Genomic DNA, 26,207 nt, shown 5'->3' on the forward strand with positions numbered 1-26,207 from the left:
TGCTGTGCATGCTTTTTTAACATTGCGGCGGTTGCAGCTTGAAGCTGCACCCGCCGCAATGTTAAAGATTGAGGATGTGACCGCCACCCTGGCGGTCACATCCTAATCTGCACGGAGGGACCTCCGCAGCCCCTGCGGACGGTCCCTCCTACTCTATGGTGGCGGACGGACTCAGGTCCGTCCTCCATCATAATCGGCCCCTAAATATGTATATGGATAATCATGATGTTACTTGTAATGAGAGTTGGCATGTTGATGTCATTGTCAGCGTTCACAAGCCAAGAGTCGGGCAAGATGGCGGCCGTCCGTTTGACCGTGTGAGCTGTCGTTCCTCCTCATGGTGATTCCGCCCGAGTGTTGTTAGTATCCAAGGCAGTTCCCCTTGTAGCAGCTCTTCTTGGCGGAAAGGAGAAGAACCGCGGGGGAAATTCTACGGACCTAAATGGACTGATATGCAAAGATTAATTACCTAGTCATCGTGTTTTGGACTCAGCGGAGGTCAGCAGGTGCCTCTTCCGCTTATCTAGTGTATGCTCCCTGCTTTACAGCATTGGCAGCGAGAGCGCGGTCGGTGATGGTGGCAGCCGCAGTATCTTCCAATGGCAGAGAGGCAGGGAGTGAATCAGGGAGCGTCTCCAAGAGAGACCGGAGTAGTGAGAAAAATATGGGATCAGCTTGCAATAGCAGTAACATGAAAAGCAGTATGAAGACAGTACCTGCGTTATTTAATCAGGTAAATTCTAAATCTAAAAACTGTGCTGCAGTAGTTCATCAAACCCCAGAGGGCTTGAGGAAAAGCACCGAGGGAGAGACAGAGGGGCCATCTATATCTTTGAATTCTGATGCAGTTTTTGCCGGCAACGATGCTAGTGTGTCCCCCTCTGATAAAATTGTGAAAATTTCAGTGGCGTCGGCGGTGCCTGGACAGGGACCCTTGGCAGACAAACTGGCGCAAAATAATGGGAGTGAAGGTTCCAGTACTGTTGCTGGCAGTCCGGTGAACTGCATTTTGGGAAATGTAGTTCAAGTAGGTGCTGAAGTGCCTGTGTCTGCATGCCCTTCTGTTCTCTGCTTATCAGTTGATAATTCAAGTACTAATCAGGGTATGGACATCACTAGTCAGCTCTCCAAGGAACTTGAAGTTGAGAATTTTTTTTCTCTGTCTGAGCATACTGGATCATCGTTGGAAGGGGATGAGCTTGACACTGACTGATTGGACAGATGATGGTAGTGACAATGGGGATTGGCGGCAGAATGGTATTCTGAATAGCGGCCTGGCTCCCCGATACCCCCCACAGTGCGAAAAGGGGCGGCTCAGGAAACTCGGGACTTGGTGAGAGAAGACCCAGAGATACGTGGGTTCTCATTTATGGATAACTCATTATTCAATGGAGGTGATTTAGTGGAAGGCAATCTAGCGGCACCAACCACTAAGCAGTCCCAAGAATCTGAGTTGCCACCCTCTGAGATCACGCTTTCACTTATTTAGCAAACGATTTTGGCTCATTGAGAGGTAGCGCGCCAAGAAAGTGCCCGCACCCAGGGGGTGTGTTTCAGAGTTCAGAATTCCGTCCGGAGAGTCGCAAAAACATGTACAAAAATTGCAGTTAGAATTTCTGAAGCAGAGGAAAGGATTTCGAGCCTTGAAGATGCTCTTGCTGCACAGAAGAGAGTAAATGATTTGATTGGGGCACAGAAGGAGGACATAATATGGAACTTGACTGATTTAGAAAATAGAGTGAGAAGAAATAATCTCAGGATTTTAGGGGTGCCAGAAGGTTGCGAAGGGGATGACGTAAGAAAATTTGTGATGGAGCTATTCAAGGAGGCATTTCCGGAAATTTTACAGTGGGACTGGCAGCTGGAGGTTATTCGTGCCCATCGATTCCCTTTTAAACAGCGGCAAAAGGCTGGGGATAAACCCTGTGAGATCCTGATTTGTGTGAATAACTTTTTAGTAAGGGAAAAGTTATATGATTTAGCATGGCGGGATAGGAAAAGGCGGGGCAAGGGATGCAATTTTTTTGTTCGGCCAGATTTTTGCCCGGCGACAGTGAAACGGAGGTGGCCGCTTCGTCAGCTGATCGCCCCCTTTCAGGCGAAAGGGGCACAGGCTTTTTTGCTTTTCGCCTCAAAGCTAAAAGTTATTCAGCAAGGGCAAACAACATTTTTCTCATCTGAAATTCAGGCAAAGGAATTCCTTTCTACAATTTAAAAAAATTAAATGTGTCTTTTTCTGTGGTTCATTGGGGAGTAGCCGCCTTTTTGATGACTAACTTTTTTCCTAGGGTAAAGAGGGGGGCTAAGAGGCAGGCGTTGGTTGGATGAGTAGTTAACAATTCGTATGGTGTTTTTCTTAAATCTTTGGTTCGGATTTGTGTTTCCATTTTTATTTTTAGCGCTTTTGCCCTTAGTCCTCCTTTTTTTTTGGTTTGCTGTGATTGGGTGAAGGAACCCGTGTGGAAGTGAGACTCCAGCTCTTTCCATCACAAGGACATCAGTCCTGTTGCCATTTAAGGGTGTTGTAAGGGATGGGGTGGTGTAGGAGGGGTGGGGTTGCGTGGGGGGTGGGTTGGGGTAGGGAGGGGTTTGGTGTAGGGGGGTGTTAGGCAGGGATGAGATTAAAAAGGCTTATGAAATATATTGCAGAATTGGCATTTAAATTTGGTCAAATTAATGCATGTTTATTTTTTTGTATATTGAAAAGGCTGGGAAAGGCACAAATTAGACTGATCTTGGGATGCTCAGATGGGGCAGGATAAACTTGCTATAGGCACATGGAATGTATGCGGCCTTAATGACGCTAAGAAGCGGGCTCTATTTTTTAAAATCTTACAAATTATGCATTTAGACATATTATGTATACAGGAGACGCATATACCATGGGGGAGGCGGGAGTGTCTCAAGTTCCCGGGTTTTGAGGTGATAGTATGCTCTAAACAGTCCTCAATGATTAGAGGAGTGGCCATACTCATGAAGCGAGGGGTGGGGGCCTGTAAAAGGGTCTGGAAGATCGAATGGGTAGGTGGGCCATTGCCAAATTGTCAATTGGTGGTAAATCATTAACTGTGTGTACTGTTTATGGCTCGAATATAGATGATCCTGAGGTGGTCAAGTACTTAAATGTCGAATTAGCTGCCTGGCCTAGTCCACTCCTTCTTTGCGGGGACATGAATATTAATACTCTAAGTAATTTTAATCTTGCGAAGGACTCAAATTATGTGGGTAGAAAGCCAAAAGTATTTAAAGCACTTCAGGCTCTACTTCAAGAACATGGTGTTATAGACTTAAGGTTCCTGCAAAATAAATCGGATGATGGCTTCACGTATTATTCAGTCCCTCACAATAAAAATGTTAGGTTAGATTATGTCTTCCTTTTCTGAGCAGGTGGCAGCTGTCTCTTCTATTTCCTCTCCTCCCCGATCCTCTCGGATCAAAATCCATTGATTGCAGAATGTCCTTGGCCACAAATTAGAAGACCTCCTAGGGAGAGGACATTTGAAAGGAAATTATTATTAGAAGAGCCTTACCATTCTCATATTAAGAAATGGTTAGTTGAATTTTTAAACATTAATAGGGGCACTGCAATAGACCAGATAGTCTGGGATACTTTTAAAGCGGGTTTACGGGGGGAGACCAAATGTTTTTCTTCATATAGGTGGAAGATAGAGCAAGAGCAGATCAAGAGCCGTACAGAAGAGTTAAGGGATGCGGAAATAGAGCTTGCTTCCAAAATCAAGCATGGTCATGATATAGAGTTTAGTCAAAAGGAGGTAGCAATTTCGAAAGCTGAGATGCTGGAGTCCTTTTGACAGGATATGGCCACGAAGTATTTACAATATCGCACAGAGATGTTTAAGTTCGGGGAGAGCTCTGGTCGGGTTCTTGCCAAGAGACTCAACCAGCGAAGCATAAAGAGACGGGCTATAAAAATTCAAGATCAAAGGGGAATAGTACATGACACTCAGGAGGGTGGTAATGAAGTGTTTTTGAATTACTTCACTACTTTATATAGTGAGGATACCTTTAGACCGGATATAGAAATAGCAGCGGAGGGCTTCTTAGTAGGGATTGATACTCCTAAGCTGTCTCAGGAGCAGTGTGAATTTTTGATAGCTCCTATTCAATGGGATGCGGTGGAGCTCGCAGTAAAGTCTTTAGCGAATGGCAAGGCCTGTGGCCCTGATGCAGTTCCACTTGAGGTTTATAAGGCATTCTTAGGGGAGATTCAGCAAGATTTGCTTGAGGTACTTAGAGCTGCGCAGAGGGGCATAGTGCCCGAATCATAGTTTTGTTTAAAAAAAAGAGCAAACCTGAGCTACTCCTGTCATTTTTTCGACCAATCTCACTAATAAATACTGATTCTAAAATGTATTAAACAATTATGGTAGCCAGGTTAGCCCAAGTGATTACCCCTCTGGTTTCTTTGCACCAGCACGGTTTTATTCCGGGGCGGGATACTGCGGACCACGTCAGGTGTATTATTGCGTTATTAGATTGGGCACAGGTCACAGCTTCTCCCCTCGGGGTGATCCTGTTGGATGCCGAGAAGGCGTTCAACAGGGTCTCCTGGGGGTTCCTGTGGGCCGTACTCAAGTTGAAGGGATTTCCTACCGAATTTGTACAGGCGATCTGTGCGATGTACTCCTCTCCAAAAGCTGCACTTCGTATTTCTGGTCAACAGACTAGCTCTTTCTCCATCAGAAGGGGCACGCAGCAAGGGTGTCCTTGTTCACCCTTGCTGTCTGTCCTGTATATTGACCCATTTCTGAGTAAAATAGAGTGCAATCAGCGTATAGTACAGATAAGAGTAGGCAATACTATGTATAATATTTTAGCTTATGCAGATGATACAGTTGTCATAACATCTGACGTTCCATCTGCATTCAGTGCGCTTAAGGATTTAGCTGAGCAATTTGGGGTAGTTTCGGGTATAAGTTAAATGTATCAAAAACACAGGTGGTTCAGACCCCCGATATGCCATTATCAGATGCCCCAGTGGTCACAGAAGCCACGTATTTAGGGGTATGCATAACTGCTGCAGTTGATACTATTCCGGATTTAAACATTCTTCCGATGATAGACGCGGTGAATACTAAATTAGAGCGACTTAAACACCTGCACCGCTCTCTTTATGGACGATGTAGTGTACTTAAAATGTTAGTACTCCCTAAGTTTTTATATTTATTTAGGACTATCCCTTTATTATTGTCTCAAAGTAGTTTGATTAAGGCAGATAGGGTCTTCTATAGGTTTCTGTGGGGGTATAGGCGTTCGCGTAGGGCAGCTAAGTGGATGAGCCTTCCACGTGATCTTGGGGGCTGGTCTGTCCCAAACTTGTTTTTCTATTATTGGACAGCGATGGCTCAATCAATGGTAGTGTTAATACTCGGAGATAAAGCTGTGGTACCAATATGTAATCGTCCTACTATTATTGAGATAGGTTTGGGTGTGGCGGCTAAGGGTATTCTGGTGAAGGTTTTGGAACCTAGTTACTACAAAAGAACTAGATTCAAGGTCATCATCGCCACATTCACAATTTGGCAGAAACTAAGGCGGAAATTAGCTGTTCCAAATCTCAATATATATACTCCTTTTAAAGCCGCTCGACTTCTGCCTGGTATTATTCAAGACCAAACAATGCTTAGATGGCAAATGCAGGGGGTTCGGGTGTTAGGCGATCTGGCTGGGGATGGGCAAGTGTTACCATATGTTGTTATAAAGGACAAATTTCAGTTGTTATCACAGGATTTTTTCAAATATTAACAGATTAAAAGTTTTTTTACAAACATTTGAAGGTTACTCCTGGTATGTTAGATAAAGTGCCTATCATAGAATTAATCCAAAAAAGAAGTAGAATAGGAATGTTCTATCAGTATATATTGTCTGTTCTTCCTGACGATTTGTCAGCTCAAAGTGCCAAATGGGAAGGTAAGCTCGGAAAGACAGGCATTGGTTTAACACCAGTGTTAGAGCTTGCCAGTGAGGTCATTGTGTCGGGTACACTTAGAACTCAAAGCTATATGGCAAAGCTGGATTTATATTATACACCTGCAAAAATTTCAAAATGGGGTAGTAGAAAGGGAGACTCTTGTGCAAGGTGTGGGCTTTTCGCGGCTGACGCTATTCATATGTTCTATTCTTGTCCTTCCCTCACTAGTTTTTTAGAAGACATTGAGCGCTTTATCGATACTACACTTGCGCTTAGGTGCACTCTGACCCCAGCATTAGTGATATTTGGGTATGATGTCTGCAATAATGAAGATGGTGGGAATACGTGATATGTATCAGCTTTTATGTTTATAGCTATGTCACGAGCTCGGCTGTGTATAATGTCCCAATGGCTGCCCTCTGAAGCTCCTACTTTCTCGAATTGGAGAGATATATTGTTAGCTATTCAAAGGCTTGAATTTTCAGTTTTTTCTTGTAAATGTTGAGGAGGAGACAAATGGCATCTAAGATCTGGGCAGCGGTTGCAGAATGGATCAACTGAAATGATAGGGTATTACTTTCTTTGTTTTTCTATCTGTTTTTCTTGGCTTGCTTTTGGTATTGGACTAACCTTCTTTTTAATACAAATGAATTTATAATGTATGTCGCAATGAATGTAAAATTACCTCCCTTATTTTGTATTAATGCCATTTCTGTACTGTATGGTTCAAAATCTCTGTCAATAAAATAAAATAAAAGAAGTAAGCGTTCACAAGCCAATTTATAACAATAGAACTGTCCATTACTTCTCATTCACAGAATAAGGTTTACAAGAAAAGAACAATGACTTGTGGGAAACCATTCCATGCTCTTCATGTACAAATAATGCACACTTTGGTTGGGTGCTTGTGAGTTGATAGCAGAGCTGACTGTCAGCAACACCCACTGGGTGGTGATAGCCATGCACACTATAATCTGCTATTTGGCACAGATGTATGTTGACAGGAATTTGGTCATAAGAAATACGTGCCATCTGACTTCCTTCTTTTTCATGTCATTCCTGGAAAAACATGCTCTACACAATGAGGTGAAATCCAGGTATTGGTGGGTCCACTGACCACAGAGATAGTTCAATCTTTAGACCCTTTCCTAATTCCAAGAAAGCATTGAAAGATATTCAAGAACAATTGTCAGTTTTGCCCTGTTAAATAAATAGGTATATGCAGCTGATGTTGGACCTTCTAGCATCATGGTTCACTGATATGTTCCTCATCTTCTTTAGACTCCTGTTCCTCTTCTTCCACTGATGGATCATGCATATTGGCATACATTCTCAGCTGTTTCCAATATCTAAGATTGTTTTTGTGGCCCTGGACAGGCATGTCATTGGTACAACTGCTACCTCTGATCGACCTTTCATCTCAATCTTAGCTTTGAGTTAGTGCATTCTTCAACAGCAAATTTCTTCCACCATATTCTTTGGGTGTAATGTCTATGAGGTAGTTGACAGAAGAACTTGTGCCAATAAAGGTGGTGGTGATAAGTGTAGATGCGCCTAAAGCCCTGAAAGCTTCAGCACCATCTACAAAAAGGGATTGATAGAGAGAAATGTGAAGAATGTTGTCATCATATGAGTTTACCAAGTAGGATTTTGTGACACTGACGAGGTCATTGATAGTGACAAGTTGAAGCTGTGTTCTAGTTGGGCCTGGAGAGGGGGTGAAACAGCAATTATTGTGAGTTATAGATACTTTGATGTTGCTTCAATTCGGGATAATTGTTAAAAGAAATCATCAGTAGATATTAACGAATTGTTCAGAACAGAACGGGAAGACAGGATGTTAAAGTGGGTAACTAGTTAATCATTTTGGAAAAAGCTTTACCTTAAAGTGGACGGAATATGGTAACTCAATATGGCTTTATAAGTCGAAAGTTTGCGGGTCCAACATGCAGGGCCTGATTCACAAATGTAAGGTTAAACTTTGGTGCAAGTTTACTATTTTTTGGTATTCACAAACTATGGGCCTAATTCAGAAAGGTAAACTCAGACATTTGGTCTAAACTTAAACTCAACGTCTAAGTTTATGACTTCGGGAATTCACAAAGGGCATTTGTGAGTACTATCTTTAGGTCTACACTGAGGCCAGAACTCTGACCCGAGTGTGGACATAAAGATATTGCTTTCGTAAAACCCTCTGTGAATTCGCAAAGTTGTAAACTTAGACTTTAGTCTTCAGTTTAGACCAAACTTCAAAGTTTATGTTTGTGAATAGGGCCCGCAGTCTTGAGACATGAGGGGTCTATGAAACAGGGAGTGCCAGTAGTTGTCAATTTTTCTGATAAGCTGCTGGTTGGGTTTAAGATCATTTGCATACCAAGGTGATTTAGGTTTTGAATTGACTTTCTTGGCGTTTTAGGCAACTGTCCACTTTGAGTGTGTTGTGCTAAAGGTTAGAACAGTTAGGACCAAAGAGACGATGTTGCTAGGATTAACTCTGCCTCTGAAGAAAATGATTAGTGTTTGAGCTGCCCTTTGTGTGAGTTTTTTGCTAAATGATGTGAAAGTGTAAGCATAATTTTTAATGCAGAGTAGGCAGATAAGCTATATGTAGGTGACAGTGGGATTTTTTTAGGGGTATACGGTTTTGGTTCTTTTCATGGATGTGGGTAGGCGCTTTTATGTAGAGGTTGAAGGTGAGTGTGGAAGCAAATCCTGATACAGAGGTTCTCAGTAGGCCTGGGCAAAACTTAATTTAAGCCGACATAATGTATGTAATTTAGGGAAATTTGTGCTACACTTATTATTAAACATTTTAGAATGTACACCATTTCACACAATTACACATCATTTGCACACTTACCAGAAATGCACACATTTTCTATAAACATTTGTTGTGAACGCATAGAAACAACTGAATTTAAGTAGCATGAAAACGTGTTTGCATCATAAACATACACAGGAACACATTTTGCACTAAAATATACCATGAGATGACAGATTAGCATTTTGTGTAAATACACATCATTTCACATATTTTTGCAGAAATTTCCAATAATTGCACAAAAGCAAATTACACAAATCTAGGACACTCACATTAATTTGTGATTGATGGAGTCACTCAAGATTAAGTTACTGAGAATTTTTTTATTGATGTTGGTGATGGTATTTTCGGAATTATGCCTCTAATTTTTTTTTCCTCAGCATTCCATTGGAGGAGAAAATAGTTTGTTATTTTCATTAATTCTACTGATATCTGAATGTCTAATCCCTGCATTGTAATAAATGTGCATTCTGAAACAGGAAAAATAACTAATTTCTTTAAATCCTCAAGGTACCTTCAATGTGTCAGGTTTACCACATAACGTCTTCTTTTAGTTTTTTCATAAGTCCATAGCATGCTTTTAGGTTCTTAAATGGCATCCTGTGTTAGTTAGATCTTCAAATATTCTATACTTGGTAGCTAAAAGCCCCAATTCTCAAAATTTGGAAGATATTGCAGACTTGTAGTCTACACATTTCATCGACTTTTCACACGTAGTCGATTCTGGCAAGCTGTTTCTATGAAATGTTGCAGATTGTACTGCTGAGGGAAATGTGTATCAACCTTTTATTTCTATTTGCATGTATTTTTGAGAACTAACACTGGTCAACAGCATATGTACACATGATTAAATGGCCGTCGTCCATAGCTGACCATGTGTAAAGCTTGGAAAAACTAAGGGGCATATTACCAACCTACAGCGATATTTATCTCTAAATAGGGTTAGCTGTAATATTTTTATCGCCGCCCTTCACCTGTTTTTATCGCTGAGATAACTTGCTATTAGCAAGGTTTATCTCAAAAGCGATAAAAAGCAGGCGAAATGCGTGAAAATCGCTGTCAATACAGAGATATTCACGTTTTAGCGTGACAATGCTCTTAGCCATGTTAACCACCTCCCATTGGATAACATGGCTTAGAACTGGTCAGGGCAGGCGTTAGCTTTTGGAGATATTCGCGCTTAGCGCGAATATGTTCAAAACTACGCCTGTGTTGATCGTAGGCGATAGCGATGTTAGCAACTGTTTTCAGTCGCTAGCATTTTGGCACGCCCATTTTGCATGTCATTGGCGATAAATATCGCAGACATGCAAAGTGGGCCCCAAAATGCTCGCTATCGCCTACAAGCTGTCGCTAACTGATGTTAGCGACAGCTCGGTAATTGGGCGAGAAAATTATCGCCGCTTTAGCGGGAAAAAGTCCCGCTAAAGCGGTGATAAGGGCCCTTGGTAATATGCCCCACAGTTCATCTAAAAACTTGGGGGCCTATTAGGATGGCGGACGGACCTGCGTCCGTCCGCCACCCCAGAGGAGGAGGGACTGTCCGCAGCGGCGGTCCCTTCGTGCTAATTAGGATGTGACCGCCACCCTGGCAGTCACATCCTGTATATTTAAAATTGCGGCGGGTGCTGCTTGAAGCAGCAGGCGCCGCACTGTTAAAAAAAACATGTTTTCCTTTGCGTGCACGAAGCTGCAGGCACCACGTGGTGCCTGCCGCTTCGTGCACGCAAAGGCAGGGGGGTCCCATAGGTACGCCCCATGTGCACCCCCACCCCCCCTTCACCCCTGGGGGCCCGCAACGGGCCCCCAAAGAAAAGTCCGTATGCCTTTCCATGGCGGACTTGCCGCCGTGAACAGGCATAGGACCGCTGACATCCTAATATGGCTGGCGGTGTCTGATAGACACCGCCAGCCATGTTAGAGCTTTTCCGCCGCGGTCGGAAGGCGACCGCGGCGGAAAAGCGGCAGACGGAAAAATGATCCCCCAACCATCCTAATCTGGCGGGGGGTCTTTTTTCACTCCGCAGTGGAAGCCACCGCCGGCCCGGAGGATGCGGATTAACCGCAATCCTAATGAGCCTCTTAGGTTGGAAGTGCGATCTGCACAAATTGGCATAACATGATTTAGCAAACATAACAGATCAGTTGAAGGTGAAATGTATCAGCTATCTGGAAAATTATTCACCAATATAAACAACCAGCATCTGATTTTTAAACACCTTTGGATACCTAAGTAAAACCGAGGAACACAAAAAGTGTCAGTGGCTTTCATTATTTGTTATTTTTGGAGCACATCACACCTTTTGCTCAACTCCCTTGATCACATGGCTCCCAACTGCGAGTGCGTGGATAGATGTGACGTACCCTATAAATGCTGACACTATGGAGTGAGGTATATATCTGTAGAATAAATACCTCCTATTCTATGTTTTCGCTTGGAAATGTGGAATGATATGTGGCATTCAGTGCTCAATCATCAAATTTCTAAGGCAGTTATATTTAACTGGCATGTTCGTCTACTAACTTTTAGTAGGTTTGAGTTGGTGAAACTTACCTGGGAAAAATTGTTAGATGTGTGGTAATTATTGCAAGGGGTTACCACACGTGAGAATTCAGAACTACTTTCTGGGGATTACTTTACAAGTTAAAGACTATGGGGCATATTATCAAGGGGGTTTATCTCCGCTTTTTTGGCTTTAAAAGCCAAGAAAGCGGAGATAAAATGATCTCCCTATTACCTAGCTGCCGCTAACACCAGTTAGCGACAGCTAGTAGGAGATAGCGACCATCTTGGGCCCCACTTTGCATGTCAGTGATATTTATCACTAATGAGATGCAAAGTGGGCGTGCCAAGATGTTAGCGACTCAAAACAGTCGCTAACATTGCTATCTCCTATTACCAACTTTTGGAGATATTCGCGCTAAGCGGGAATATCTCCAAAAGCTAACACCTGCCCTGAGCAGTTCTTAGCCATGTTATCCAATGGGAGGTGGATAACATGGCTAAGAGCATTAGCTCGCTAATGCATGAATATCGCTGACTTTTCAGCAATATTCATGCTTTGCGGCGATTTTTACCGCATTTGCGTTAAACCTTGGTAATACCAAGGTTTATTTGCGGTAAAAATCGCCGCAGCGCTGCGGTAAATTTTTGTCTCTAACCAAGCAATAGCGATAATTATCGCTATTGCTTGGTAATATGCCCCTATATTTTTCATAATAGTGAAGAATGATGTACAGAAATAATAGCGCAGAATCACGTGCACCATCATGTGCCCTGTCATGCTTACCAAGTCTTCTACTGACGAGCCGGGGTTCCTTTGTGTAGATTTAGCAAAGTTCACGTTAATTAATTTGGAGTTCACTTTATTTTCCACAATTTATTATTGACACCATTGTACAGTTTTTTTTGTATGTACAATCGTCGGAGTAAATACTTCGAGAGACTCTGCTGGCTTCTCCTAAGCCATCTTCACTTGACCAGACACATGCCCGCCTAACCTTCTCAGATTAATTGCTTGAAAATTAAGCACAGGTCATTGAAGCCTAAAATGATTCAGAAAAGATGTAATAGCGATTAAAAAATTAATTAACTTTAGCAAATGTCTGAGAAAAGATTATAATTGTTTTAATTTGCATTTCAACGCGGGTTCACAAAGGATTTTCAAATGCTGTTTTAATTTTAAAACCTTGATTGAGGCAGTAGATTAAAGTTATGTATTGAATTTAGTGGACGTTTTCTAGTTGTCAATCTTAAGAGTGTGCCTTGGAAAAGTAGTATTGAACAAAAAAAAATGCAAATACAGAATTGTCTCACAGTCACACGGTAATGACGTTACAGTATTTGACAAATAGCTTGCCATACCATCTTTAAAAAGCTTTGGGGTAGATACATGAGCCCTGTGCACCTAATTTCCCCTTCCGTTGCGTCACTTCTGTGACGCAGCGGCTGCGTAAACCATGCGCCACTTTGTGCCCTATTTACAACGTGACGCATCTAGGGAAATGCGTCACGTGGTAATGCCCTGCGCCACGTGAAACCTGCGTCAGGTTTCATGTGGGCGTTCTGGCACTGGGGTGGGGAAGTTCCATCGCAGGACTGCTTCGGAAAAGTGCCTCAGTGAAATATACAAGATTTCACTCAGTCACTTGTCCGACGCCGCTGCGTCAAAACCTTGCGCCTGCTTGAAGCAGTATTTTTATTTTATACCATTCATTTTTTCTTTTTCTTTAAACACTTTTGTAAATGCGGCGCATCTGTGGTGACGCAAGGGTTAACATGCGTCATGCATCTTTCCTGGCGCATCCCTGTGACGTAAATCTGCCCCCCAGTATTTAAATTTATGCTGTTACAGTGAAAATAAATGTGCGTCAAAACATGTTTTTTAGAGAAACTGCACTAATAAATGCACATTCATACTTTTATTACTACAGTGCAAATGACCAATCAGTTTTTTTTATCATAGTATCCCAAACTTGGCAATAGAAAAACACAGTTTTGCAGATTACAAGTAAGAATAACTTTAAAATTGGAAACCACTGTTCTTTAGTCAGGCGTCCTTTTCATTGTGATTTTTCCCACTGCACACATTTTGACTCTTGAATCCTGTTTTTTGTCAAATATATTTTGCTAAAATGCAGAAATAAATGCCATGACGTGCATCATAAAAGCAGAGCATAGTATGCATTTATTACCATTGTGGAGGGAGGGAGGGGAGGAGCATCAAATCCATCAAGGCTTCACCTCTCATCATTCATAGTCCCTCCCCACACGCACCAATGGTAATAAATAGTGTATTATACTTTGTACCGTCTCCATATATAATATGGGGGCTGATTCACAAAGGTAATCTGAGACAAAAGTGTAGGTTTCTGACTTTTGATATTCACAGAAGTCATTTTCGAGTTGTATCTTTACGTCCTCAGGGGCAGATTTACAAGCCCCTTGCGCCTCTTTTACGCTGCCTTTGCGTCACTTTTGTGACACAGTGGCGGCGCAAAAGATGCGCCATGGTGCAGGGTATTTACAACGTGAAGCATCTGGGAGATGCATCACGTTGTAAAGCCCTGCGCCATAAGGAGGCGTTCCGGCGCAGAGGGGGACATTCCTGCGCAGGAACGCAACCTAAAAGTGGCTGAGTGAAATCTACAAGATTTCACCCCAGTCACTTTTAGGCCAATGCTGCGTCAAAACCCTGTGCCTGCTTGAAGCAGGTGTAAGGTTGACGCAGCATTGGGCACCCCGAGCCTTGCTGGAGCTGCATCGCACTTGCGACGCAACTCCAGCAATGTGCCGCCTTTACGGCACAGATGTGTCACGCATCTGTGCCGTTTTTGCCCCATGGTGTGCCGCATTGTAAATGCGGTGCACCATGGGTGGCAGAGCTGCGGCGCACAATAACTGGCGCATCCCTGGGGATGCGCCAGTTGTTGTAAATCTGCCCTTCAGTCGGGCCAGAATCTCTGCACTTGGGGCAGAATCTCAAATTCTGAACCAGAACCTATGCACTCAGGCCGGAATCTCTGCAGTCAGGGCGGAATCTGTGTCTCCAGTCAGGTGAAGTGAAATCACCTACACCTGCAGTCAAATGAGACCGCCTGCTAGACCTGTGCTACAAAACAAAAAAAGCAGCACACAAACAAGGCCCAGGTTTGGCCACAAAGTTTCCTGCATGCCTGTTCTGTGCCTTGCCTCAAAAAATGCTACCACAGAGGAGGAAGAAAAACTATACTGAGGAGGAGACCACCATGATCTTGTAGTTCATTGTTTGGCACCACAAAAGGCTCAATGGTTTCAACCCTTACACCACCAGTGTCACACAGAAGGCAGCTCTATGGTAGTATTTAGCCATTGCAGTCACAGCATTGGGAGATGGTTTCCGCACTGTAAATGATATAAAGAAGAAGTGACAGGACAAGAAGAGGTGGGTGAAGGAGAAGTATGCCAGGAGTGAGGTGGCCAGAGTTCTCTCTGTTGTACAAGCTGAACCCCACTTTCATCTCTCCCCACTAGAAGAAGATGTCCTCAACACCATGCATCCTCACATGCTCCATGGACTGCCTGTGATTGATGTCCGCAATGTGGCATCAGGTAAATGTGACAATAACATGGATATAAAATTTCTGTCTGCGTTGCACTACAATTGTGACTTTGGAAACTGTCCCATGTCTATTTAAAAAGCACGGTGAGTCAGTGCTCCATGTGTCTTCTTTCGTACATTGCACTACAAGACCCAGGATCGTTTGTGATGGAAATGGTAAATCCCATTTTCTCTATCACAAACAGGGGGCACCCCTGATTATATATATACCTAACACAGCTGGATAGCAATACACAAAGTGCCCCTTCCACTTAGCATTACTGTTAGCATGTAGATGCAGTGAAGAAATCTGTGACAAGTTGCACATGTACATTTTTTGTTTCCTGACTTTTTTCTGTTCATCTCTATTGAGACATGCTGTCAGAGTACAGTCATCCACTATAGCAGAGGTCCCTGCATTTGCTGGGAGGTACCACCAGTAACAGCAATCCATACCACCATCACAAACTGGTAAAAAAAAGTGGTCAGGAGAGTGCCCAAAAGCTTACATTGTTAGCTATAGGAAAGAATACCTTGCAGGTTGAAGTGTGTATCAAAGTGGCTTATGCATCTGAAACAAGGACATTAAGTTATTTTGGGCTTCAATGAATGCACCGTTCCTGACAAAAGAAAATATCCCAGAGCTTTGTTCTCTTGTGCCTTGTGATGCCTGGGTGGCAAACTTCTCTGATATCCTTGGAAAATGATTTCCCTATTGGAGATTACCAAAGATGAGTTTACGTTATCTCAACAAGCTAGTGTTGGAGGACAGGCCCCTGGACCCGATGGGGTACCGGTAGATATTTTTAAATCGACTTCCGAACTCTGGGGGCTTATCCTCATATGAGTGTTCAATGTAGCTGTACTCTATAAAATTCCATCATCATGGGGAGTGTCAATAATTGTACCCATTTATAAAAAGGGTGATAAAGCAGACCCGAAAAACTATCATGTCATTTCTCTCTTGGAATCATCAGTCAAGGTAATGAGCAAAGTTTAATTATATAGGTTGGAGGAATGGGCACAAGCACAATCTATTCTATACCCAACGCAGTATGGTTTTAGAAAGCAGATGGGTACTATAGAACAATGTATAAATTTGGAGTTGCTAATTGGGAAATACACCAAGGCCAAGTCCGGAGTTGTATATCTTTGTTTTGCAGATTTAAGAAGCGTTTTTGATTTGGTTGACCATAATTTACTTTGTCAACACTGATTTCCATAGGTGCACCCAGGCCAATATTAGGGTTTCTCTCCAGTTTGTTTGAGAATCTATCAAGCAAAGCTCGCTTCGGACCACAAGGCCAGTGCTCACCTATGTTTAAAGTAGGGTAAGGCATTCAACAAGGTTGTATGCTAGCCCCTTACTGTTTTCTTTATTTATTAAAGGGGTGGATTCCCATTTGCAGACAGTGCCAACCAACGCTCCCAGGACTGAAAGGTGTCCTATTACAGTATTCATAATGATGATGATGCTTTGTTGCTATCTAGGACCCCAGTCGGCTTTCAAAGATTAACTAATGTCTTTGGGGAGTATATATCTTCTAATTAAATGGTGATTAATCCAATCCAAAAATGTACTATGGTCTATAGGGCTAACCATTAACAAACTAGAACTTTATACATTGATACAACTCCGATTGCTATAGTAAATCCCTTGTGCTCTTTGGGTGTTTTATTTACAGGTAATAGATCTTGTGGTCAACATATCATAAATACTAGAGCAAAAATTAGTAGGATCTCTCAAGGATTTTAAAATGTTCGACTAAATTGGGTTGCCACCCCATTAAAGAAATGGTTGATATGTATAAAGCTAGAGGGGTGCCCACTGCCACTTATGGGTCTGATCTCTACCCTACAAATGGAGTAAAACACTTTTTTTTAAAAATAGCTACTTTGCTTGCCTACGTCTGTCTCTACTATAATTGTTCATCAGAAGATAGGCCTGCAGTAATTAGAAGATTTACTTATTATAAGAACTTTGTTATTATGGCTATCATTATGGGCTAAAGAGGCTATTTGTTTTACTAGATCTATTATTTGGGATTGTTTTGGCTTGGCTAAGGCATCGAGTATTCCATGGTTATCATATATTAATATCTATTTCAGTATGTTGTTTAACCTGCCCATATGGTCAGATCCTATCCAGGTGCTACCATTGACTAAGAGGATGAATAAAGATACTTTTTTCCAGTTTAGTTTTTTGGACAGCTGTTGGCTTCTAATCATACAAAATCCTCGGTCATCCTATATATGCCATATGACATAGAGGAGGAAGGTTACGATATTTATCTGGTGTGACAAGTCTGCAACACCATTTCACCTTGATAAATTTGAGATGTGGCATTGTACATCACTTAGTGGCTTTTCCAACCATTAAGTCCTGCCCTTCTGATCAAATTCCATGTCCATGTTATGGACGAAGTAAGCAAATTATGATGCACCTTTTATTGTTTTGTAAATGTTATCAGATTCTAAGGAGTTTTTATTTAAAACCTATCTTTGTTAGACACATCATCCAATCATACAAAGCTGCTATGGAATATCTGATTACATTACGTGACCCCTGTGTGTGTTACAATGTGGCCCTTTTTGTTCGGAAGGCCACCTGTACAAGAAAAATACTTTTCATATTGCTTTTGATTTTAAACTGTCTTTTGTATGGATTTAAATAATCAGTTTTATTGTGATGTGATTTTTTCGAAAATACTGTTTATGTAAATGCACTTTTATGGCTCTTTTTAATTAGCCAAGTACATTTTAAGAACTAAACCAAGTCCAATAGTTATAATAAACATTTTTAACCTTTCTCATGTCTCTGTCAGATAATATTGCTGATTAGTGTGAGATCGAAAGGGTGTGTACGATTCCTAAGAGGGTCAGGAGTATTGTGTTCTGGGCTGTCTAATCACGTGTTGTAAGGATCACTTTTTACTTGAATTTTAAAAGGTTTTTCCTGTTTTAGTGCTACCATTTGAATCCCTTTTGTTTGGCTTAATTGCTCAATGGGTTACGATTTTGGCTCATTGTTACTCGGTGCTTACTCAACATTTGTTGCAGTATGGTGTCCCCAATGGGGGGGTCATCAATGTTTTTGTAGTTGAGGAGGTGGATCCTGCGTACCATTTAGAAGTGTTTTACTCATTGGTTAAGTTTCACACTGTGGATGTGAATGATAATTCTTTTCATGCTTACACAGTTGTTGCTATTCCGGCTGCTTATTGCCCTTATGCAGTTGTTGAAGTTACTTTAAGGCCTGGGAGCACCAGAATTGGTGCCCTACCCCATCCTATTGCTACTGTTCGAATAGGCCTCTTAAGTACTGATCGGGCAACTTGGCCTGTGTTGGACGGTTTTACTCCATACCTTAATTATCTCAATGACAATTTGGCAGAAGTAAGTTTTTTTAGCATGCTCAGGTTGTCCTTCTTTATAAACACCTGATCCAATTTGTTTCCCCTGCCTTTTTTGCAGCTCCACCTGGGGCTGTGCCACCTGTGTAGGCTGTGCAAGGTGCGTGCCTTGTTATTAGCCCTTTTATTATTAATTCTTAATGGGCAAACGTCTTCAAAATCATCAGAATTTCCCCTTTTGGATTGGTCAGAAAATTGATCAGCTTGATGTGGTTGTTCCTCTTATGGAGCCTGTAGAGAAGCATAATATCCTAACTATAAGCTTGGATAGTGGTCTGATTCCCCTCTTGGCCAACTGCAACACCTGGGGGATGGTGTTCGCCTTAGTGTATACAGTGTGTTATTGCACCCCCTTGATGAGCTTTCTTCTGAACGTTCTAAAGCAAGTACAAAATGAACATGGGGGCACGTCCTCCCCTAGATTCGGGGAGAAAGCTAATGGGTATTTTTCCCGTAGACTATAAAATGATTCTTTCTAATGCTAAAAGTGAAGCAGCGTCCTCAATGGTACATCAATGCCTTTCAGCTGTAGCGGACATTGACCGGGAAAGTCAGTTATCAATTATTATTGCTGATGTTCATACATCCTTAATCGCAATAACCTAGGGGTCAGACCATCTACCCAATCTCAATGTAAGCCCCCTCCTGAGTAGGAGGGTCATCCTAAAAAGACATGGGACAAATCTAAGCGGCAATAGAAGCCTGGGTCTCGTCGTGAGTCACGGCCACCTGATGCTTTTGAATGAAGATATGATTTATATGATCGCTCTAAAATTAAAATTCCTAGTAGGTTTCAGGTACCTGATCCTCGTTCTCCTCATTCCTTTCAGGAATCGTCTGATCAAGAGTACGACAGAGGAAGATGGCAAGGTCAGAGACAGGGTGAGTCCGCCCAACCCACGCAGTACCCCCAGCACTCTTAAGACGTGAAAGCTAAGTGAGTAAACCACCTCCCTATAGAGCCCCATTCCAGAAGAAGAAAATTGCCATTTTAATAGCAAAATAGGCCTCAGATGGTGATAACCCACCTCCAGGACAGGAGTTGGATGTTGACTCTCCTTGACAGCATGCTGAAATGACCATGGTTCACCAGACATTCCACCAGTTTCTGGAGACGAAACCAACTGACACCTTTACAACTGTTGAATCTAAAGAAACACCCGCACTGCTCCATCTGATAGCCTTTACCATGTGTACAGTCAAATTGAAGGTGACATTAAACAGACCATTAATGCTATTTTTTGGGAAAACTTGACTTCCTCCTATGATAATTTGCAGGCGGATGTCGGTTGGCTTCCCCGATTTGAGCTAGCCTGTCCTCACAGCAAGAATGTGATTATACCTTCAGTTTTTCAATGTGTCCCTGATAAGACTAAACGTACTTATGTTTCTGAATGGGCTCTTGCTTTGGCCTCTTCCTTATACCTCTGCCAGGCTGGTTGGGATAAGGATTCTCCTTTACATGTTGTTCCAATACGTTCTACTCCTCTGCTGCAGCCTGAATATCCAATCAAACGTGATGCTAAAGCATCCATGCAAGAGATTCTTACTCACTTAGAATATTAGGGTGCAATTGAACCCTGTGTCTCTTCAATGAATAATCCTCTTTTTCCTATAGCATAGTTTTTGATTATTGAAATCTGAATAGTCATACTCGTACTTTTGCGGTGCAAAACATGCATAGTACAGTTTTAGTCATTATCACGCATAAAAGGTTTGAAACTACACTTGATATTTCTAATGGATTTTTTCAGTCACAATCTGGCTCTTGAGAGCCAGGATTTGTTTGCGTTTAGTGCCCTTAATTTCCAGAGGCTATACACAAGACTATTCATAGAGCATAAGAACAGTTCCGTGGTCTTTCTGGCATGTATTGTGTCCTTTTTGCATAACATTGATCCTGAAGCTTTCTCCTATGTCGATGACCTATACCTGACAGATGATGAATTAATTTCCCATCTTGCATGAGTAGATCACATCATTATGCAATTCTCTGCTCTTGGCTATAAGTAAAATTTTGGAAAGTCACATATTGCGTTTCTAGCAGTCTTTTTTCTTAGTCATGAATTGTGAATGAGGGTAGGGGTTTGACACCCCATTGTTTGAAGAAATGTTTACAATTGAAACCTCCATCTACCCTTAAAAAGCTTCAGTCTCTGCTTGGTTTTTTACATTTCAACAGGATTTACATTCTTATCTATGCTCAGCATATCAAACCTCTGTATGTTTTGATACACCCTTCCTTTTCTGCTTCCTCCTGGCTACTGGAACATATCACAGTGTTACGCCCTTTACAATTTGATTTGATTGCTACGCAATACTTTCACATTAGGTTGAATACTACCAATTTGGTCATCCAGATTTTGCCTGGTGTGATCGCCGTTACGTCTGTGACATATAATGAGGGTGACACTGTTCAATTGCTTATAGATCACATCTATATGCTCCTGCTAAATTATGTTTCTCTTCTACTGACAAAAATTGTAACTGCTGTGCAGATAGCCATCCTCAAAGAGCGCCCTCTTGCTCAAGGTAAATGCATTTCTGTTGCTTCACCTATGCCTGCCTTAGAGGCACCCACAAAAGCTAGTGTTCCTAATTCTGGAGCTCTGCATCCTCGTTGGATTCAATGGGCTACTCTTTAGTATGTTGATGTCAGCTTTGTTTTTGACCATTTCTTGCTGATGAAAGAGCTTCTTCAGTATGAACACGTTCACCCTCTGCCTTCTTCAGTTATTCCCCTTGATCAGTACAAGTGTATCATTTACACTGATTGTTCGAGACATTCAGCCATTGGTTCTAAACAGGCTTACTCCACAGCTTGCACTATTGTCGTAGGTTTGATGAAGGATGGCGTTTTTTACTCTACCTTAGTTCAAACTCAGTCCCTTGGGGACTGCACAGCCTAGCTGGCCGATTTGAGGACTCTCCTTTTGGCTCTTAAATATGCTGATCCTTAATTGCCCACCCTTGTTGTGTGTGATTGTTTTATTGTGTACAGTCCTTCAATGACAATTTTTTTGGGGGAAACCAAATGATTTTCGGGACTCTAAAGGTAGCACAATAAAGCAGTAAATGCTTTGGGTTTGAGTGGCCGATCCTAAAGTACACCTGCCACTTACACATGTTGTTTATACATTGGGCCATCAACATGGGGGAGCGCACGCTGTGGGAAATTCAATGGCTTATGAACAGGCCAAATCTGCAGTAGCCACAGTTAAAGTAGCAGCAATTACGCGTTCCATGACTAAAATTGATGAGAACATTTTGGCGGCCATCGCCTCAACTCAGGATGGTACTTCCTTTCCTCAGGGATTTTCTTCTCAATATACCTATTGGTTAACTAATGACAATGTCTTTTTGTATGCATTCCTGGCATTGGTGGTCGTCGGAATCCACACCGTGACAGTATACAGTCTTTGATAGTTACTGATCATGAAGGTTTTTCTTCTCCACATTTCGGAGTGGCTGCCACAGTTTCTCTTTTACAGCAACGCTATTTGTGGTGCAGCGTATACTAGCAGGCTCGACGATGTATCCTTTGTTGTGATGTTTGTAAACAAACTAAAAGTTCTAATGTGTTGCAACTGCCTCAAACACATCTTTTTATTGCCAATCAGCTGCTTGGCTGTATTTATCTTGATCAATGCGGACCTCTTATAGCCGATAATGCTTTCAAATATATTTTGATTGCAGTGGATGCTTGCACTAGGTTCCTCTAGATCTGTCCACAGCGCTCGGCTGACGCTCGCCCTGTTATAAAAGATTTGCATGTCTTTGTCAGGAATTATGCCTGTGGCACTTTTTATTCAGAACATGGTCCAGCTTTGCCCTCTAAGGCGTATCGGAATTCTATGACGTCAATGCAATGCTGGTGCAATTCTCATCTCCATATTGGCCCAAGGGCAATTCTGTATTTGGTGGGGGACATGGCTGGTTAACTCAACTTTATGGGGTTCAACGTGCTCTTAATAACTTCCCACAAGGATCTCTGAGTGGGCGGACCCCATATGCTCTTTGGCATCCATATGTTTGTTCTAGATCTTGATGGTCTAGAACTTGTGGCGCCAGCTGCAACCTTTGAAGTAGATAAACCCATTTGCCTTCGAATCAGCAATCTGATGCAGCTGCTCTGATCCCTGTTTCTACCTGGATTTCTAAAGTTAGAAATTTTGTTTGTGAAAAGGTGGCGATCATGAAAAAATGTGGTCTCTTTTATCGTGCTCCTGTTCCAGTGCTTGGTCTTCAGGGTACCCAAACTATAATTTTACCTCCACTCCCAGGATTCAAAGACATTGTACATTTCAAGTTACACCACTTAATCGATAGTCAATAGTATGCCTCGGAATGTCCACTTATGGGATATTCCTTTACAGCTAGTGAGCGTCGTTACTTCCCATTCTCCCCGTATGCTGGACAGGGATGTCAAGCCCTCAGTTGACCTGGTACCTGTTTTACATTCTTCACACTCCACATTGGAAATTGTTTATTCTGTTCCACATTTCGAGGCTCTTCTGGGAGTGCAAGCCTTAGGTCTAAGGTAAGAATCCCAACCTCCATTTTACCAGCTGAGTTCTTCTGTTTATTATATATCAATCAAGATAATTTTTCTTCAGACAGTTCTTCATCGTCTTCTGTTTTAACCCAACCCCCATCGCAGATTTGTGTTTTTGTCTCCTATTTAAAATGCACTTATCTGGTCCCACCTTGGCTATATGTCTGGATTGTGTTTTACATTGTACTTTTATTTATGTGGATTGGATTTGTGACAGCTTTTTTCATTTTGATTAATGGCCCGTACCTCCTTGAACATTCTGCTGCAGAACTTGTTGACAGGGTGTTGGCCTCACATTCCTCCTAAAAGAGATCAGTCCCTTGTTAACATTTCAGTGGTCCCAGTCACTGATGGAATTTTATGGCATAAAGTACCATTCGATGATATGGAGATCCTACAGATACCATATGTAATCTGTGTTTCCATGGGTGATGTAATCGTGCCCTGATTGCAAATAGATAATTGGGATGAGAATGCTGTAAATTGTATGCTTTCCAAATTGCAACACATTGTCTTTGACACGGAGGACTTATATTTAAATTCTGCTAACTATGCCGTTTTGTTCTACTATCAACATTACGGGCAACACTCTTTTGCATAGAGCTAAAGTACAGCATCGCCAATTCAATTATACTCAATGGGAATATTGCCTAACTCCATCACAGAAGTGACCCTGAGGGGGGCACAATGTATTTAGAGAAGGAAGTTGAATCTTACAAGGGTGCGGTAAGTAATAAACAAATGACATATAGGTCAACTTATGACAGGTGTTTATTCTAAAACAAAAGTATTCAGGTGCTCACACAATAAGTGACAACAAGCATGGCGTGAGAAGTGAGGGTGAACTTAAAATAAAAACATTGCATTGACAACAATAAAATGAACTCCTTTAGAAAATTTTACAGAGTGAAAGGAGTTCAAGTTGTAAGGGATCAACGGCATTTCAAACTCCATTATTTGAGTTTATCATCAGGACAAACATAGGTGAGCAAGCTGTATTGAATTCAAATGCTATTAATTAACATCCGTGGAGGCCAGTGCCTATTTAAACGATATTGATCCTTTATTACTGAGCGCTGGCAACTGCAGAGCTGAATTTAATTCATTCGATTATGGACGGGCTTCTGAGCACTGAGAAGCATTGTTAGAGCCAGGTATTTATTTTGGAAGAATCCAGGGCACTGAATGAAGGTCTGGAGATGTAGAGGATGTGTTCTTTTGCTCCGGTTGCCTGCTCTGTTTGCCTGTGCTGAGTGCGTGATAATGACCACCAAATTTGCGAAATCGCAGGCATGATCCCTCATGATCAGAGGAAAAATATTATTCACAATATGTATACATAAAATATAAATGTCCACACAAGTCAAGACTAAGTTGTATATTATGTACTGATTGACAATTGTTTACCCTTGTGGTAGCCTACAGATGTGAGGATAAATGTGTGTGAGTGATACATGTAAAAGTGTAACACCATCAGTGCAACAAACTATCATGTGCAGAGCAAATCATTACTCCCAAGGTGTATGTCCATATCTTGAACACAACATTTAAAAAGAAGTTAACAAGATAGAGATAGTTTGATTCAAATTATTAGTTTATATATAATGAAATGAATGAAAACAAATAGGCAAAAAACAGTCAATTTGGAAGGGAGAAAGGAAAGCACAGAATGGACAAGGGTACATAGAGGGAGTTGGACAACATATATAAAACATGTCAGGAAGCGCCTGGGTAACCAGTCTATATACAAGGGGCAAAGTAAATGTCCAAAAGAAAGTCATAGTCAAACAAGTCAACTGTCCTTCTGGTCATCCTCAATTTCCACAATGTTCAGATCCTCAGATTCTGATGACATTAACAGTGGTATAGGAGTGGTATAGGAGGCACCTTGGGCAAGGGAAGGCAACATAGATGCACACAAGGAAGCGATAGAGGCAGTGGCCATAAACCCTGCATTTTTCTCTCAAAACATACGGAGCTCATCACAGAGCCTCTTCATGAATCGAGGGGACATGTCTGGCTGCCCATCACATGCCCCTATCACTTCATGGGGTGCAGCCACATGAATCACAATATAGTGAGGGGTTTGGGTTAGACATAAGGAGTGTTGTGTTTCAGGGTCAGAGCCATTGTTTGGGTCTTCCTGGCACGTACTTGGAGGGGGACTAGTGGGAGACGATACAGCTGGATACTCAGATAGAATGGGGGCATCTAGCATGAGGGAGGGGCTGGTGGAAGGCCCAGGTTGTCATGCGACCACCCCCAGGGACATCACAACAAATGAAAGTTGTCAAGGGGAGAGTGGATCTCCTCCTCCTGGTCCAGTACTTTACCCCACTTACAGTGCCCTCAGCCTCCACTCAGTCTGTAGCACTTGAGGTATGTTCTTACTCTGTTTGGGTGGGTGCATTTTCCCTGCCTACTAATGTAGGAGGTTCTTCCTCCTTCTCCTCTTCTGCTGTTTAGAGAGTGCATTGCCGCCCCTGCCCCAATGTTGTCCTGCTCTGCCTCAGGTTCTGGTCCTGATGTTCTTGGCCAGCTGGGCCCACTGAGATGGAAGACAAAGCATTATGTAGTAGTTGTACATGTCAGAACAACACACATAACTACATGAAGCAAGTGCAGACTTTGTTGTCCTCTGATTGCACTATCCAAATAGAAGTGAATTGGAGCCTAAAGTTCATGTACATTCACTGTGATGTCCTTATCTGACTCACACATTGATATCTTACTTAAAAATTGATAGCATAAACTTCTGTACTGATCAGCTCTCACCTTCAGCATTCTTGTAATCCGTGTTTCCTGTCATTGCTACATAGGCATCTTCCAATGTCAGTCTACAAAAGGACATGGGAGACAGACTGGATGGTGTCTCAGCACGTTTACACTTACTAACGAATGCCATCTGCTTTGTAACATTGTATGATAGAACACAAATGCAGATTTGAGTATACATATCCAAAGAACAACCTGGATATTATCTTTACTAAGATGTGAATCTGATAAGTTTATATTCCCTCACAACAGCGGACAGTCTAATATCACAATTTGCCTTCAAAGACTGCTCAGGTGGTGCTGTACCCTGGTGAACAGTTCTGGCTAGTTGTTACACCTACCTTGACAGGAAAAATGACTAACAAGCTACTTTTGGGAAGATGGGTATATGTGGACCCCCTCAGAAAAGTTGGTATCACTTTGAGAGAGACAAGGGTCTAAAAGACTGGCTTAACTCCTTGGCACATGATGATTTGTCTTAATCATAACTAGGCTGTCCTGTTTTCAGTTTCTATTTTTGGTAAATTCTGGTGGGGTTTTTTCAGTGTTTTCAATATCTTAAAAAACAGTTGTTATCAGTGGTTACACATTTTCACGCCACTAAAAACAACAGAAAAAGTGTTTTTCCGGT

Source organism: Lissotriton vulgaris, chromosome 4_1 (genome assembly GCF_964263255.1).
Source record: "Lissotriton vulgaris chromosome 4_1, aLisVul1.2, whole genome shotgun sequence".
Taxonomy (NCBI): Eukaryota; Metazoa; Chordata; class Amphibia; order Caudata; family Salamandridae; genus Lissotriton; species Lissotriton vulgaris.